This window comes from Suncus etruscus, chromosome 7 (assembly GCF_024139225.1).
Source record: "Suncus etruscus isolate mSunEtr1 chromosome 7, mSunEtr1.pri.cur, whole genome shotgun sequence".
Lineage (NCBI taxonomy): Eukaryota > Metazoa > Chordata > Mammalia > Eulipotyphla > Soricidae > Suncus > Suncus etruscus.
In genome coordinates, this window is record NC_064854.1 from 34085737 (window position 1) to 34092841 (window position 7105).

Here is a 7105-nt window from a genome sequence, read left to right on the forward strand (position 1 = left end):
ATAATTAAAACTAAGAAATACATTATAGTTGGCTAAAAGAAAATTCTAGTATAATATGATCAAATGGAATAAAGTACAATATATTAATGCTTAAATTTTATACAAGGATTCAGGAACTTTACCTGGCTAATTTTCTTAAATACTCACATTGCTGCAGAGATAAACAAATGGGACTACATTAAACTGAGAAGTTCCTGCATCTCAAAAGAAAAAATGACTAGGACACAAAGGCCACCCATGGAATGGGAGAAACTAGTCACCTAATACCCATCAGATAAGGGGCTAATATCCAAATATACAAGGTACTGACAGAACTCAAAAGAGAAAAAAAATCTAGCCCGATCAAAAAATGAGAAGAAATGAACAGACATTTCCCCAAGGAAGAAATACAAATGGTCAAAAGACACATGAAAAAATGCCCCATATCACTAATCATCAAGGAGATGCAAATCAAAACAACATGAGGTACCATCTCACGACACAGAGACTGTCACACATCACAAAGAACAAGAACAATAAGTGCTAGTGGGGATGTGGGGAGAAAGGAACTCTCATTCACTACTGGTGGGAATGTCATTTAGTTTGATCTTTCTGAAAAAGACTGTGAATATTCTTCAAAAAATGGAAATTGAGTTCCCATTTGATCCAACAATAAGATTACAAGGGATATATCCTTGGAACACAAAAAATTAATAAAAATATAATGTCCTCTGCAAGCCTATGTCTATTGCAACACTATTTACAATAGCCAGAATCTGGAAGAAACCCAGATGTCCAAAAACAGATGAGTAGCTAAGAAAACTGTGGTATATCTATGCAATGGAATACTATGCAGCTATTAGAAAAAATAAAGTCATGAAATTTTCCTCTACATGGATGAAAATGGAAGCTATTACGCTGAATGAAACAAGTCAGAAGGAGAGAGATAGACAAAGAATAGACTCGCTTATCTGTGGGATTTAAGAAATATAAAATTTCCTTCTCTCTTTTCTTCCACTTTTTCTTTTTTACTCTTGTGGTTATTATTTAGAGATTTGTTTTTTATTTTATTTTTATTTGTCGGGTCCATTTTTCTTTTTTTCTTCTTCCATTTTTCTTTTCTTTTTTTTCTTTCTCTTCGTTCTTTTTTTGGTAGTTGTCACCAAATTTTTTTCTCCCTTTTTTCTTATCCTTTTTATCTTCAATGATGGTGGAATGGATGCTCAATCTCCAATAAGCTGTAAAGTGGAGACCAGTTGCACTAGCATTCTGGGGGGTAAAGGAGGGAGATATGGGATGCATACTGGGAACAGGGGCAGAGGGAGGACAGCACTGGTGGTGGGAATGCCCCTCATTCATTGTCACTATGTACCATAAATGATGCAGTGAAAGATTTGTAATGCACTTTGGTCACAATAAAAATTAAAAAAAAGCATTTTAGAATTTTCGAGTTTTAGAATAAAATGTAGAGATGTATCGATTTAGGAAAAAAAAAACCATATAGTGATACCCAGAGAAAATAGAGATGAGGGCTAAAAAGACCAGCCCATGATATGAAGCTTACCACAAAGAGTGGTAAGAGTAGTTAGAGAAATAACCAAACCAACAATCATCATGGAAATAATAGTTAGAGGTAAAATGCCTATCCTGAAGACAGGCAGGGGATGGGGCAGGAGGGAAATGGAGAACATTGGTGGTGGGAAAGTTACACTGGTGAAGGGTGGTGTACATTTGATGATTGAAATCCAACTATGAATATTTTTGTAACCACAGTGCTTAAATAAAGAAATCATTTTAAAACTCTTATAAAACAGGCTGGAGTGGTAGTGCTAGAGGTAAGGCATCTATCTGCCTTGCAAGCGCTAGCATAGGACGGATGCAGTTCGATCCCCCCATATGGTCCCCCCAAGCCAGGAGCAATTTCTGAGCGCATAGCCAGGAGTAACCCCTAAGCGTCAAATGAGTGTGACCCAAAAAAATGTATAAAAGAAAAAAATAATAATCACATTGCTTCTTTTATTCTGATCACACGTAATGTATCTATAATGGAAGTTTCAGAAAGATACAAAGGAAAAATAAAATATTACTCACTAATTCACAACACAAAAATAATCATTAATGATATGTAATATGCCTTTTTTTTTTGTTTTTTGGGGTCACACCTGGCAGCATTCAGGGGTTACTCCTGGCTCCACGCTCAGAAATCGCTCCTGGCAGGCTCAGGGGACCATATGGGACGCCAGGATTTGAACCACCGACCTTCTGCACGCAAGGAGGCCTTACCTCCATGCTATCTCTCTGGCCCCATGATATGCCCTTTTAATATACAGCTGAAATCATATGACATGTTATGTTTTCCTTTTTAGATGCTCTCCGCAATGAACAATATACCCATAATCTGATCTTTACCGTGATTTTTATGGCTGTGTATCCGCATTGCAGGGAGATTCAGTTAGCTAATCCCTGAGTGTTAGAGTCAGTGCAAATGAGAAAGAGAACTCAGATGTTCTTTTTCTCTGCTTTTGGGTAAATTCCTAGGAGTGCAATGGCTGTATCAGAAAGGGATTTTGATAGTGCTATACCTTTCACATCCTGAACCCACCCAAGCTGGAAATAGTGTGTATCTTCCCAATTAATATGTCTGCCCATCCATTTCTTTCTTTTTTCTATCCATGAGCAATGGGTGTCTTTGCAGCTTTCACTTTAAATGTAACAGGCCATATTTAATAAAGTGAAAAATATCTTAAGAATTCATCAGTATCCAGGGGAACCTATAGCTACTCAACAAAAGACAGCACTTCTGTAATGACTCAGGAAACAAATAATGTGGGCAAACCCAAGCTGAATGCTGAGATAGGTTTTGCAAACAAAATGATAAAAACACACTCTGACTGGGATATTCGTGATAAAATGTTCAAGCCTGAAGATGTCCGTGTGGTTAAAATGACTTATTCATCAGCAACAATGCCCTCTTAACTTTTCACTTCCCAGTCGCACAGACTCAGCTCTCAAGGGCATGTTTTTATTTTATTTCATTCTATTTCTGGAGTTTTGGGTCACAGCTGGTGGTACCAGGGGCCACTCCTGGCTCTGTGTTCAGGACTTTATACAGTGCTGGGGACTGAACTGGGTGTGGCCACAGACACAACACCTGTACTGTCTCTTCAGTCCCCACAAGGCATGTTTTTCTTTTTTATAAAACTTTAGACTGTAATTTCTCAGTTTCACCTCTCTGGATCCCTACTCAGAATTCTTCAAGCTTACAGCTCTGTCCAGCTTCCTGCACTGGAGAGATCAGGAGGGAAAACTATAAAGAGAGGATGGTCTTGAGATTCTGCGCATATGCCAACTGTAGGCTTGGCCTGGGCATGTCTGCCCCTTCGTAATACTGATTCAGACTCTGGGGACTGCTCAAAGTTAGGCTGCATGAAGCAGCAGTGAGTCATCTTCTTTGAGAAAACCCAGCAAGAATGGGGCATAGTCCTGAGGTGAAGCTACTTTAGTTGAAATTCATCCTAAACCCCTCAATGTCTCAGGCACTTCCTTCCATCTGAATAGTAATATAGAATGTGTCGCATTTGACCAGAGTGAGTTCCGGCTCAGAAATTTAATCATCTTATCACACAACTAATTTTTGAATTGGGCTGTGATCAAAATGGGTCAATAAGATTATTAATTGCTTGAAACCTGCAGCCAGAAAAGGTCTGAGAGTCTAGATTTTCTAGCTCCTTCTAGATAGTGGTAACACACTATGAAGAAATGCATCTGCTTCCTAGCCCATAGATTGGATGTTGCCTATAATAATGTAGCCAGAGCACTAATACTTTATCATAAGAGCTGCTGTCCCCTGGGGGGGAAATCATTATTCAGTGCATGCTTGATAAATTGGTCATCCTTCAGAGGCAGAAGAGAAATTGATGTGGTCCATTTTATTTACAGGGAACAAGCCATATGTTATCTTCTGATTGGACTGATGTTTTCCCTACCAGAAAGATTAGGTTGCCTCCTGTGTGTTTCTCAGAGAATTTTGTCAATGTCATTAGTCCTGAAGTTTTTAATGCCCAGAGCAGAGGAGTAAGCCTTCCTTCTACCAGAAATCTTCTCAGCAGAGAACCACTTCAGAGACTAATTCAATCTCTTGGGTTCCAAATGGGAAAAAAAAATGATGAATGGCAATGAGCAACTATACTGATCAAGTCATGAACATGAAGCCTCAATAATTTTACCCACCTTCAAATAGAGAAAGACAACAGCCAACTTCTTTGATTCAGCCGGTGGTGTGTGGCTGAAGCTGGGTCTTGAATTCTCATGGACCCATGTGCCTCAAAGAGAGTGGGCAGCACTTTTCTAAAAATTAAACCTCTTTGCATTGGAGAACGTGGCACTGATGCAAAGAACAGCCATGCAGTGGCTGTAGAGATGGTATGAGGGTCCTGGGGCTGCTGCCATCTTCCAATTGCACAAAGGAATCCACTACTCACCACATGTGGGTAGGCCAGAATCAGGTTGGGACTGAGCCCCCTGAGACCCTGAGCCCCCTCATTCACAGGTCTCAGCCTCCCTAAAGGCTGTAGATTTAACTTGTGCTTTCCAAGTGTCTGGTCAGGCGTCTTCCGACTTCCCAATAGTAGTCTGAAGTTAATCTGTCTCCCTGACTCACTAAAGATGTGATGCTGAGTTAGCCTGTGGGGATTTATTGAGTCTCCACTGCCTGCTCAGTGCCTTGCTGTTGGAAGACATGGTTCAGAGGCTTTCCAGACAGCGACTTCCAAAGCACATTGGATGTGTCCAGCTTCTTCAGACATCATCCTTAGGACATGTGGGAGCCCAGAATTCCCCACTTGTGTGATTTCTGCCATGGTTTTGGAACCTTGTAGAAAATGGCCCCCAGAAAGATATCATTGCCTTTCTCCTTCCTCCTTGAGATCCACAGAAAGGGAATCATTTAACAAAGAGCTAAAGGGGAGCAGAGAGTTGGAAGCAGAGCCCTAGAGTCCCATCACTGTGAGCAACAGGCCCAGAAGCCTCTCGTACTGCTCCTCAGACATTAATGACACAGTAACAGAGAAGAACACTCTAGCAAGTTTTTCTGACATGCCAGAGCCATTGGAGATCCAAGAAACACATGAGCTCCCCCTTCCACAGGGTCAGGGATGAAAGTGTTGGATATGGTCTGGGTGCTACAGGCTGAAGGGAAAGCTGAAGAGCAGGTAGTTAGTCACATGTGGCCACTGAAAAAGTAAGAGACAAAGGCCCAGAACAGACCTGTCTGGGATCTCTATGGAGGACAGAGAGGCCCGCGGTAGCGAGAGAAGTCCGGCCTCAGAAGCTGCCTGGGAATCTAGATTTGATGCTGGAAAGAGTAAAGCTCCCGAGGAGACATATCTGGAATTCAGCCCTGCTCAGGACCTAAAGGAGGGACTTTCTCTGGGTCCCCCCAATAATTCTGACTGGCCTGTTGCAGCTGACTTCAACCAAGTCAAGTCATGAGAAGAAAGTGGCACCACATGCCACTTAGGGAGGTCCAGGTGGGCATTGGGCATCCATTTGGCCGCCCTGACTCAGCCATCAGCAGTTCCATCTCTCTGTCAGCTCAGAGGTTATGACTGATGCTTCCCCTCAGGCAGGCAGGCTCAGTGACCCCAGAAGCAGTGTCCTTCCCCCTTGTCTTCCAGGGACAGGGGGCCAAAGGCTCTGTGGTTAGGACTTCCTAGTTCTGAGCTGAGGTGGTGGAGGTGTTTGCTGTAACCACCATCTGGGGATAAGGATTTCCTGAGGCCAGAAGCGGTGAAGGCTGGGGACTTCTGCACCCCTCCTCCCCAGGAAATCCGCCTCAGTGATAACCAAAAAAAAAAAAAAATCGCCTTGCAGGTCATCGGGCTATTTTTATTCTGTGCGGCCTGACTTGGTGCTTACGTGCCTGGCCCGCGGTCCACCTGTGCAAATGTCACCGTGATGCGTGTTCCGGGAGACGGTTTTACAATTTCCAGCTTGCACATTCTGGTGGGCTGTTTACGGAGGTCAGAGCCTGGGCGGCGCTTTCCTCTGGGGGAACAGAGGCTGAGCAATGGTGGAGAGAAATGAGACGGTGCTGGGCTGAAAAACATTGTGCACGCTCGGTCTCTTAAAATGCTTACAGCAAACTGCTCCCGGAGGCAGGCACCGGAGCTGCGCAGTCATGCCCTGGAGTGGCTTGCATGCTTGCTCAGAAACACAGCCAGCTGCCCCTCCACCTTCCTCCCCCGGCTCCAGGCTTGTCTGGGGGCTCAGGAAGAATCTAGCAAACACAGAAAACCAACTGACGCTGCTTAGAGCTCAGGGGAGAATAATGGGAGCTGTTCCCCAGGCTACAAGAATTTATCTAAACTGGATGCATGCCATAGAGCCCTCCCACGGTGGGAATTCCGGCAAGGAAACTGAGTTTTAAGTGTGACCAGTTGGACCAATCCTGCTTTTCTTCCATATCCTGGGAGAGTTGAACACACTAAAGATCAAGAAATAAATCAAAGGCCTATTGGCTCCCTGTGTTGACTTGGGCTGGAGTTTGCAGATACACGACTGGGCGCCCGCCTGGCTGCGCTGGAGGCCCGTGGCCAGCAGGGGGAGCTTCAGGCTCGTCCAGGGCTCCAGACTCCAGGCTGGGAAAGAACAGCCTGTTTGGGCCTCCCTCCTGCCTGCGCACCCTGGACCATGAGAACTCTGGGACTGCTGGTAAAATAGAGGGGTGCTGACGTCCACAGTGAGGTCACAGACGCAGGCAAAGTTTCTGCCAATGAACACAGGCCAAGAAAGCAGAGGCAGGAAGCTGCTGGCCACAGCGGGTGGTAAGACCAGGAAGTCCTGCTTTTCCTAAGCAATAGCACCTGATTCTGTGGTCCAGGCCTTGGGCAGCCCTTTCACCCTGGGTCTTTTCTTTGGTTCACCGCTGAGCCTGAAGCTGTCCATGACCCTGAAGAAGGAAGAAGGGCTTCAGGGACATTGGGCAGAGGGCCTAGTGCTGGCCACTCAGGCTTGCTGTGCTCAAGGCTCCAAGGGGAACAAATACTGGAGCCATTTGGCACAGGGGACCTATCATAAAGCTTCCAGGTACAGTCTCCCAAAGGCCCAGGGCCATGCCTTGTGGCAG